The sequence below is a fragment of the Plectrocnemia conspersa genome, unplaced genomic scaffold, assembly GCF_051122295.1.
Source record: "Plectrocnemia conspersa isolate PC_06_02 unplaced genomic scaffold, ASM5112229v1 ptg000011l, whole genome shotgun sequence".
NCBI classification, from domain to species: Eukaryota; Metazoa; Arthropoda; class Insecta; order Trichoptera; family Polycentropodidae; genus Plectrocnemia; species Plectrocnemia conspersa.
Window position 1 is genome coordinate 8,249,616 of NW_028277175.1, and position 12,028 is coordinate 8,261,643.

General features: G+C 30.8%; 1 protein-coding gene across 1 annotated transcript in view; it reads left to right on the forward strand.

Moving 5' to 3' along the window:
- Positions 1-2,379: 2,379 nt before the first annotated feature.
- The window catches only part of LOC148229352 (synaptotagmin-15-like), a 64,630-nt gene continuing 54,981 nt past the window's right edge, over positions 2,380-12,028 (forward strand). The window contains exon 1 of the mRNA XM_088196827.1: positions 2,380-2,493. The gene's annotated coding sequence lies outside the window, so the exon portion shown is untranslated. The remainder of the gene's footprint in view (positions 2,494-12,028) is intronic.

Sequence of the window (12,028 nt, forward strand, 5' to 3'; positions counted from 1 at the left end):
ATTACGTAATTCGCATATTAAATTTGTGTAGGTGACTATTAATATAAAGAAACATTATCAAATGTCTATTTGGCGAAATTTTATCGTAGTCCCTTTTTGCTAAGAGCCTTGAGATACAATTCATTGTATTCTCGGTTTAGCGTCTACTAAATGAAGCACTTTTTAAAGTTGCTCAATACAGCTGCGAGCTTTAGAGTTGCATATAAAGTCGCGATCGCGTCCCTTATTCTTGTCAGCCATCCAGTTTCTCAACGAGCTATGAAAAGCTGAAAAAATTCCACGCGTATATTTATTTCAACGTATTTTTTAAATAAAATCTGTTTTTATAATAACCATCCTGACGCATTGGGTAAACCTGTCAAGTCATGATATTCAGATTTGTAATAAAACATAAAATAGCAGGGTTTAATAAACATAAATTGTTATATTATTAGGCTAACTATAATATAATAGCATTGAACGAACAACGGGCTTATTAAAACTGTTAATTAAAAGTTAGCTTTAAAGTATTCAAAATTACGCACAGCGCGAGAAGAAAAATAGGTCAGTTTCAATAAAAATAGGTCAGGTCAATAAAAATAGTCATCAGACCTCATAATCACGGGCGTGCGTTTAAGTACCGATGACATTAGTGATGTATAAAAATATCCATAAAATAATATATATCACACTCTAAGCTTTTATAGTTATTATACCCATTTTTTTTTATAATATTATGAAAAAATCAAGTAAAATGTGTGATTCTTAAGAACAAGCATAAAACTAATTTTTTTCTTGAGATTTACAGCCATATTTATAAATATAGCATAACATGTATGCTATGCAGGCGCGTACGGTGAGATACATTCCTTTTCGTTCGCTCGCGTGTTAAGTGACGAGAGTGAGTGAGAGATAAGGACGTGCGTTAGATACGTTTCGCATGCCCACTTCTTCTCACTCACTCTCGTCACTTCACACGCGAGCTAGCGAAAGGGAAATGTATCTCACCGTATGCACCTGATGTTATGCTTAAACAATGAATTTACTAGAAAAACTTTTTTAAAAATATTTTTTTCACATCTTAAAGAATTAATAATACAAAAACTAAAACTGATGCGGCCAACTTGTGAATTAATTCTGTACTTCTTTCCACTGTTTCTCGAAATCACAAAAGTACTTTTTAAGAAAGATAAAATAGTGCGGGTAAAGCCTTACCGAAAAATATAGCTAACGTTGGTTTATCTCGTTTCACAGTATTTTTAAGAAGCCACTCATTCGCTAGCTGCTAAGAATTTCAAGAATTTTGAACCATATTAGTTGATGTTGGGTTATAAACCAGATCATAAAGGGTTGGGTACTTCGAGATTCGTCCATCAACCACCAGTGGGCAATATTGCCCACTTTGAGAACCTGTGATGTAGAGATTCATAGCAATTTGTGAGTTTCTTGTGGTTAGTTGAGTAAAGTATGCAAGTTAAAGTCAAACTGCTCTCAGAGTAAGTGAGTGATGATATGGCCAAGTGTTAATAAGTGTTTCATACATTTCTATGGACGAATGAAAGAGCAAACTAATTTAATTTAATAGCCGTACTGTTCAATCACGCCTTTGTACCATTTCTCTAATGAATGTGTTTAACTTACGGGTGGCTATTTGTAGGCGACCATCCAATAATAACAAAAGGTTTTATTACACAATATATTTGACGTCAAAGACAATACTAAATATTCCATTTAAAGAGCATAAATTAAAGGTGCTGTATTGTTTTGATGTTTTTGAAACTCTTGTGTTCTGAAATGACCATTTAAATGGTGTTTTATTTGGAAATGCACATTTGTTATAATAACCTTCTAAAAGGTCATTATGTTTGAATTCCTACAAATTGAAATTACATTATGAGTAATTTTAAATTGATCAGCATTTTATCTAAAGTTATGGTGCAATTTGTACAACGGCCGATCTATGGCTGTGCATCGTAGAAATTAAGAACAATCGTCTAGGTAGTTCAAGGCGACCAAGAAGATAATCTCTCTGTGAGGATATTATAAAATTGTGTCGAGGTTAGAATCCTAAATTGGACTACTCAAAATTAATTTAAACTTAAGTTTGTATCACTTTAGATCATCCAACCGTAATTTAACAGTTCGTCGGTTCTAAAAAAGTTTATTTGTACTACATTAATATACCTTATTATTATACTGCTTAATATATTCCTTTGGCATAAATCTAAACATAGCATTTTGCAAATTCCCTACCTCTGGCTAGATGTTGTTTTTTTGCCGTTAAGTAAACGTACGCTTTTAGGCTCTCTCTGCTTTAGATGAGGCTTTAAGCGAAAATTTCGGTTCACCTGGTTGTATACATATATATGCTCTATCTAGAGGAGCTTTATGCGAGCTTTCAGTCGCAGTCTGAGCTTCAAATGGCTCGGACGCTCGCGATGTGAGCTTTCCGTTCAGCTTGCTTTAACACCAAACGATTGTTAAAAGCTCTGAGAGACACCGTTCATAAAAAACGTAAGTCATAAATACGCTTTACTATATCATAAGCTTAAAGAACAAAATATTCTTTTCTAAAAACCATGTTGAAATATTATATTAAAAAAACATATAGAGTTTTATACACAGGGAATTTGAAATAAGCTTTTATGGTTAATTTAAAATGAGCGTTTATTTTTCGTTTTATATAATAAATTCAGAAAATATGGAAATTTATAATAATTGTTAGAGCTTCCGAATTATTTGTAACGTTTGAAGTTATGTGGGAATCTAGAGGAAATGGTTTGATATAAATAAATTATATAGTAACACAAGTTGTTGTTGAACTTCCGCGGTTATTATCCGTTTGAGCTTTCAAAGCTCAGATTAATGTTTTGTATGCAAACAAGGTTCATATTGGAGCTATGTTATATTAGGTATATCATAAAATGCAATACAGTAATATTAATTTGGAGTTTTTTTCTTCTCATAATATATATAACTTTCAGGATGATATAAATTAAAATATAATACGATTGTATTTGAAAAAAAATTAAAATGAAGTTTAGAATTAAAATTTATTATAGTTTTTTTTTTTAATTTTTTACAAATTTACAAATGATCAATGTGTTTATAAAAAAAATCAATCTAGATAGCAATAAAAGCTTCAGCGAAGCTGATATGAGTACAATATTTTAATGATATAAATATATACACAATCTTTATATTACCAATATTATTATAGTATAGCAAAAAATATTACTATTATATAATTTTTTATTTTTTTAATATATTGCAAAACTTAAGTTCGATGATAAGTAAAAAATACGTAACGAAAGAAATATATAATATATAAAATAAAATAAAGATCATTAAAATAAAATTAAATATAATTTTGTAAATTTTTTTTTCTGAAATAGATAGGTATATTTAATCATTATAAAAATATTTTATTTTCATTGATTTATTAAAAAAAATATAATTTTCATCATTGTTACATTTGATTTTTGCTAGTACTTTGTATAAGTTCGATTTAATTATTAAAAGAAATATTTCGCTATGAAAAAATTATAAATTATAAAAACAATACCATTGTATAAATTTTTCATAAAAAATTAGGTATTAGAAACAAATTCTAATTAAAATTAAAATAAAAAAAAATGACGATACTTTAAAACTAACCTTTTCATATGGGAAAATTCTAACTAACCACTTCACAATTTTATCAATATGCATTAAAAGAGGTTCTTAAGATTCTTAATGATATTTAAATTATAATAAATAGACGTTTTATTATTTATAATATTTTTTAAGATGTCTTAATATATAGTAATATTTTATAGTATTAGTTAATCGCTTTTTTTTTATTGAAACTAATTTTATTGGTTCAATATATAATTTAATTTTAAAGATATTTTTTTTATCTCTGAGTCATATTTTTAATTTCATTAGTATTTATGTTGGAGGCTGTGATATATATAAATATTCCGATAGCACCTTTTTCACATCGTATGCATTTTGATTTTTTCCGTCTAGGAAATGCTGCATCGATTGAAATAATAGGAGCAAGGTCAAGAAAATAAGGTGGATGAGATTAAATATTCCAGCTAAGCTCCTTGATTTTATCGAGAATCAATTTCACCACATGGTGTAGAACTATTCGACCTCTGTTACTTTTTTTATTTTCTCGTGTGATGATCCAACAGATCACAATATAATCTTGCTGTTATTGTTTGGTGAGGTTTAAGAGTATCGTAATGCACAATCCTTTTGTAATCCTTCCATATACATATATTTAACTATTTTTACTACGAGCCAGGGCTTTGAGGCAAGTTTTCTATTTGACCTTTAGATAACCACATTAATCAACTGCGACGATTATTGTCGCACAAACATCAATTTCTCATCTCCGGTTATCAAATGATCAAACAAAGGCGAATAGCTTCAAGATCTAAAAGCTCTTGGTATATGCGGATATGCGCCTAATTGTTTTTTCGCTCAATTTGTATGGAGCCCATAAACATTGTCTCCAAGCCTTCCCTATTTTCTTAATAGGTCTATGTATAAATGAATTGGACTAGTTTGAATTTGATTAGTTTCCATTTCTGCAGTCGGGACATAATGTTGTATTTTTTCCAGGACTTTTCATGCTATCGTAATTTCCCGTTAGATTTTTTAAGCCACCTTTGACATTAATAGATATCTAATGAATCAAATATTTTTATTTATTTTAATTTGGTTAAAAAATCTGAAAAGAAATTAAAAAATATATCGCAATATGGAGTCTAATACAGATACATCAAAAGATTTACATATGTATTAAGAACCAAAGCCAAACTGACTGTAAAATTAAAATGAAAAAAAAACATATGTATTTCCGGATTATTAGCGCTATTATTAAATTTGCCTAAAAATATCGAAAATAAAATATAAATCAAGTTATCGTATTTTTGCATAAAAAAATACTATACATTAGTTTTATTAATATACTGATATCTTTTAAGCAGAGAATAAAACATAATATACAAAAACATATTTTTAATCCATTTTCTTTATTTTTTTCTATTAAAACTCTACAAAGCTTAATAGTGTTGTTAAGGTTTTTATACCGTTAGGTGTTTTTAAAAATATATATATCTACACTATATTTAATTATGGGTTGTAGTGAGAGAATTCAATTAATTAAGTCATTCCATATGTCAATCTTAGAATTAACTTCTAGGTTTATAGACCGAATCTTACCTTTCAAGAATCACATTTGCTAATGTATTTCGATAAACCCTAACTGGAAAGAATCAATCTTTGCATTATATATATAAATTAAATAAAAGTTTTCCATTCCAGTCTCAATTAAATATTAAAAATATTTTTAACTTACTGTATAGACTGTTTAATGGTTTAATTTATTCGTTCCGAGCAATTATTAAACAGTCGGCCGTAAAGAAAACCCATTAATAGCTTAGAGGTAGTCTCATTCCCAATTGTCGTAAAATTTTCAACCCCCGTGCATAATCCACATACAGTAAATGGAACTGTGTAATTATGTAGCCGTTGGACCATATCAACCTTTCGTCATATTATTTTCTGTACCTGTATACAAAAACATAACGTGTTCTTAAAACGGCAGACTGAATGAATTTATGATAGCTTTTCTATTATTCTGGGATATGGCTCTATTGTTACAAAACGCCGTGCACTGTTGCGCATAGTGAAAAGTCCCACGGGCGTTGGTACTCCATTATAATGCATTTCATATATATGAAAATTTAAACAACCCGACGATACGTACGACGATGTAGAAAACTGTATATGTTACTGTACTTCAGAATAAAATAATGAATTAATTGCAGGTGGAGAGTACAAGTCATGATTATGGCTCTCCACTCTTATTTTGAACATTGTTTTATAGTTATAACTGTTATATTTTAAAAATAATAAGCGGTATTAAAAAATTAGATTAAATATGAAAACCTGTTTCGTAAAAAATACGAGCAAGCTCACTTTGTTATGGTTTTTTTATTATTATTTTTATTACAGCTTTATCCTTACAATCTTTACAGTTACCAACTTGATAGATCAGTGGCTAATATCTGAAAGATCCTAATGCAAATCATACATGAACTCTATTGCTTTTTAATTTATATACTATACATGAGATCGAAATGAGTCATTATTATATAATTATAATTCCGATCGATAATCACAGATTCAGTTTTTCTAAATTTTTATAGCCTCATGGATTAATATTGTGATAAATCATTAAAATAAAATCGAGCTATATCATGTTTGAATCAAGTATCTCAATTTGATTTGATTATATTGATCCCTTTGTATCTAGTGTTTCTTCTCAAGAAAAAAAACAATTTAAGAATTCGTATTAGAGCTTTTTTTTGTTCAAATTAAATTTCCACGAATAATTTAAAATGCTTTACAGTATCTGTTTTTTTATACCGCTGCATAAAAAGAATGGATCTTTAAGGCTTAAGAACTCTAGGGGTGATTCACCTCGTGGCCAATGAGACTCAATGTGGAATCTAGTAAGAGTTTTTTTATTGCAATATTTACATATGTGCGACGGACGATTATTGGTGAGACGTTTTCTCCGAGCGGTCGTGAAGCTGACTGCCTCCTGACACTCTGCAGCGAGTGTCAGGAGGCAGTTACTCTTACAGGGGTGGTGGTTCGGGAGTTCCAGATCGTCTGTTGGTGACTTATGACTGACTGGGTTACTGTCTGACTGTTTTCTCTTCATTGGAGTCCTGGCTTATATATCCAGGGCTACAAGGCTTACTAGCCAATCGCATATATGCAGCGATCATCCAGCCAATCGCTGTAGTCGCTTCGTAGAACGGCGAAATACGTCTACGCTTTTAGAAAGCGACGTTCGCTCGTCTAAGGTCATATTGCATTTCGGAAATGTCACAGATGTATCCGTGACCGTTTCGCCACAAAGTAATTTTCTTAATGACCGAGAATATTTACTATAAGCTCGTGTTATTTATGGGATTGTAGCGAGGTCTGTGTGGTCTCCAAAATCCTTTACGCTATTGTGTTGTTTTTCTCAATTGTTAATGAATGATCGTTTTGGGTCACAGTCATTAACGCGAGTTTAGGGTTTGAGAAAATGACTCTTTCAAACGTGGTCATCTGAGTGTGGTCGCTACTGATCCGTGCCAGATGTTTAAAAATATGCATGTTTTCTTGAAAGCTTTTAATATAGGTATTTGAATTCGGATTTTCATCGGCCTTATCTTTGCTTTTATAATCTAATAATTATATAAGAGAAACCGCTCCGCTTGAGAATCAGCAGATTGCAAAAATGTATGGGGGTTTTTCACAGAGTTACGATACAATATTTACCTGTCGGTGTACTTGAATCTCGTGAATAGGCAATGTATCGTGTATCTCGTGTATAATAGGTAGGCGCGTACGGTGAGATACCAAAAAATAAACTTATAAAAATTATAACATTATTGACTAGACCACAACGTGTCCCACAACTGTTAGTAGCTAGATAATAAAAAATCAATTTTATCCAATAAATGTTTGAAAAGTCACATTGGGGATAATCCAACACTCTTGTTTTTGTTTGCGGTACTTCAAACAATACTCGGGAGCATAGGCGCTAGTAATTAGGAGGTACACAAAAAAGTTCTTCCAGCACATCTGGATTTTGTATATTCCCTACCAGCAGCATAGATAAGTATTTTCCCAAGTACACCCGTCGACGCAACTCAAATTAAATCATATCTTATAGGGAAATAAAAATTATAATATTTATATTCGCTCATATACAGGTACTTGAGAAACCTTTTTTTGAACCTTTTCTGTTATAAGTGAGTCGGTTACGTTATTTGGTTACCAGATCAGAGAAGCATACTCGAGGGTACAACGCACTAGATCATTATACAAGGTACACAGTGCTCTCGAGCTCCTTAATTCATGCGCACATCACGGGACAAATCCTAACATCTTTATTAAATATTTTTCTATATGCTAATGCAATATGTAGTCCGCTTCAATGAAAATACCCAAACTTGCTACCACATCTGTGCTATAAAGCACTTTTTACACATTTCATAATCATAATTAAGTGACGTTCTTGCTCCAAAAGGTGAATTTTGTTTTTGCTAAAAGGTAATTTATTCGTGAATTATTACATATCAATATCAAGTATTTTTTTATAATTCAGTGATTTTTCAAAAATCAGTAAAACGTAACTATTTAATCAAATTAAAAATATAGTGAACGTGAAATGTGTAAATTAGTTCTAAAAGTAACATTTGCATGTATGTATCTTTTATTTGCACAGCTATTTTATCTGCATGCAGTTTATTTTTTTATATAATAATAAATAAAATATATTCAATATTATTATTTAAAATCTTATAATTTAATAAAAAATATTTTTAATTATAATTAAAATTCAATATTTAATGTTATAATCATTTAACGAAAAATTAAGTAAATGTGACATGTCTGATATTGATTCTAAATGTCATATGTTTGACAGATGCGCGTTCTTAGTGAACATGCGCAGCAACGTTTAACCCTCTCTAAATTAACCGCAGTGACAAATCCTTTTTCATTTTTTGTCATGCGGTAGACTTTTCACCCGACAACGTTCTTGTTATGGTAAATAATAAAAAAATAACATTTAAATAATTTACTGTATAAAATTAAGTCATCAATAAAAAGATCTTAAAGCTTTCAGCCTAAGTATGATAAATGCGATAAATTTTTGAATATTACTTTTTTTTTTCAAAGTAAATCTGGATTATTCGCTTCAGACAACTTTTAATAATAAGTCTTTCGCTTTTTATATATAGCTATGAAATTTGAAACGAATAATAATTATAAAGTAAAATATTTTGTGAAACTGTGATATAAAAAAATATTTATTATGCTATAGTCGAATACATAGACTTATTTTATCACGGTATTTTTTACAATTAAAAGTTGTTTTTAGATTTTGAAACCGAGTGGTGTGAATTTATGAGCGATTGAGACGCTGGAAGATCTGTATGGTATATATTTTATTGCACAAATTATTATTCACATATATAAATCAGGTGTCAGAATCGGGTGGCGGTGGCGAATGCAGACTAGTTTTTTACAGAGATAATGTTAGTGGCTCTCAAATTACGAGAGTGTGCCATACTTTTTATACGTTCTCTCACAGAAGCTTCGATAAATATTTACACAGTATTATCAAAACTCGCCTCTCTATGAAACATTGAGTATTTCTGCAATAATAGTTGCTTCTATGTTCCAGAATCAGGAAACTGATTTATTAAGCTTAATAAATCAGTTTTTGCGCTTTTAAATGATTAGATCCATCATATGCTTGCAAAAAGATTATTGTAGTAGAAAGGGCAATATTTTTAGTAACTTTAAATCGATCAAAAAGCACAGAAAAATTATATCGACATACTACCTCCCTTCTAATGAATGAACAATTTTTTACATCCCACTTTTCTGTTTGAAATACTCACACATAAAAGCTTTAAAATGGTTTTAGAATAGTTTTCATTGAATTAAAATGTTGAAAATACTGTTTTTATAGAATTAAAGGTGTTGGTGTTGCTGCTCACCTTCAAAATAATTCTGTCATAATCTTTTGTTACATCAGAAAAAACACTCAATTTCTAAGGATAAATACACGCCGTTTGGTATAAACTAATTCAGTCTAATTGAAAAAATGTTTATTAAGCTGGGAATTTTATGGTGCATGATCATATGGTTTTTATTTTTCCCCGATCATCCATAAGTCAAACTGTATAAAGTTTTTGTTCCTCCATGCACCATTTTAAGCACGCTTAGCGTGAAATTCGTGATATATTTACATAATGCGTTTACTCTTGTGTTTTTGTGGCGTTTTTTTTAACATGAGCTGCTTCCTGTGTAAAAAAGGTTGCTAAGGGTCGACAGTTGCTAAAATTCCACTATTGTGTCTGCGAGCAACTTACTTTTAGCAAAAACAATGAATATAAAAATATGAGAAAAATATTTTATTGCAAATTTTAACCTTTTTAAATTTTAAGAAAGAAGATCCATATGTTTTAAATTTATATGTTTAGAACATTGGTTGTAATGCCCGGCACTATCTATTTTAACAAAAAAACAAATTTCGAATAAAGTGGATATAGGTATTTTTTCATATAAGGTCTTCAATTATGATCTTCAACTTCTAAGGTTGCTAGGTATGTCATTTATTCATCAATAAAAATCTTTTGACCAAATTTTTTTAAGCCACGTTTGTGTCAGTCGAATTTTAGTAATTTAGGGGGCGTAGTCCTAGGTAGTTCTATGGACGATTACTCGCGATGAAGGTGTGCAGATGATGATGCTCTGTGGTTGCGTGCGGCGAGTGTCAGGTGTGATCTTCAGTTCTGTCGGTGAGGGCGCGTGGCTGCTTCCTCCGGATGGCTGCTGGTAGATCTTGGCTCTCTGGTCATCTGCGTCGCTGGCTCTGCTGTCTTTGTGCCTCCGTCTCTTGTGGTACCGTGGACCGTCTGCCCTCTCCTCGTCGGAGTCCTGGCTTATATCCTTTAGGGGGATGCACAATCGCGATTGTGCATCGATCTCCTAGCTAATCGCTGCAGTAGCTTCTTAGAATTCGAGAAATCGGATGTGTAGTTCCGAAAGCGAGTTTTTTGCTTGGCTCCAGACTTTCGAATTCTTCAGAAAAGGTTTGCATTGTAGTGATTGATTGCGTCCGTACCGTTTTGTCACAAAAGAGATTCTCTTAACGACTCGTTTTGTGTGGTCAAAAGAAATCCCTCTTGTGCCATGATGCTTGTCTCATTGTTAATGAATGAACGTTTTTAGTCACGGTCATTAACAATGAGACAATCGCCCTTTTAAATGTGCCTATATGTGTGGTCGCCACAGTAGCATATTTCCCGTACACGTCGCAAATGTTTTTGGTTGTCACAGTTGCAGAATTACCTTCAAGAAATTCATAAAGTAAACAGTATCATATATTGATTTTTGGCAGAAAAGTATCAGAAAGTAGTAAGGAAGTGTTTCTTGTATATTAGAAACAGTTTAAAAACATGTTATTTATAAATTCAGAGAAAAAAAATATTTTGTTAGAATCATAAAAAAATGTCAAACTTTTGCATCAACTTAATATATTCTTATCTTTAGCAATTTGGCTTGTATTATAATTCAATACACATTTCAAATAATTTTACACACGTAATATTCCCATTTATTATATTATTTAAGTAGGCTATATTACCTAGCAAAATGTAATTAAACAAATAACAGGTGTGGTAATTTGAAATTTTAAAAACAATGGAACAAAGTAGAGTTCTCACTTTTGAATCAAACAAACTCCAACATCGTACTTTGTAAAGTTGCTTGTATGTGATTCGTTAAACAAAGCTTTCAGTTTGTTGCCCTCGAGAAACCAAATGTCTCGCATTTATTTGGCCAATACAATTTCCACGAAACAATTATTCATTAATATTACGGCCAATTTAAAACATCGTGGATAAGTACTCTGACAGTGGTTATTTTTTTATCGAATTAATACTGTTTCATAAAATTTAACAAGTAATTTTATAAAGTTTTAATGTAAGTTTTTTAAGTGTTCTTCGAGAAGTTTTCAATATGCATACATCAATAAAAAATACATTACAATAAATAATAAAATTCATCGCGTTAAACATAACGATCTCAGTTAATATGATTTATTATATAGTAAAATAACTACGCGAAATTTATGAGGCTTTCGTTCACGTGCTATAATGATTAAACTCGAGGTTTAATTATTATGAACGCGGCCGATTAACTAAAACACAGAGCATTTCTGTTGCGACATAAACATTTAATCCGGCAAAATTATTATTTTATATTTATATATAATATAATTCATTCCCCCTTTACGTTTATAACGAGTCAATTAAAACTCGACCGTATACTTTGAAAGCTCGATGAATTTTCAATGCGTTCGTTGTAGAGAGACGACATGAATTAAACAATAATCGATTTAGACTGGCGAAGAAGGTCAGAAAAACACAAGAGCAATTATTTAAATAATCATGCATATATGACCTTTAATGTC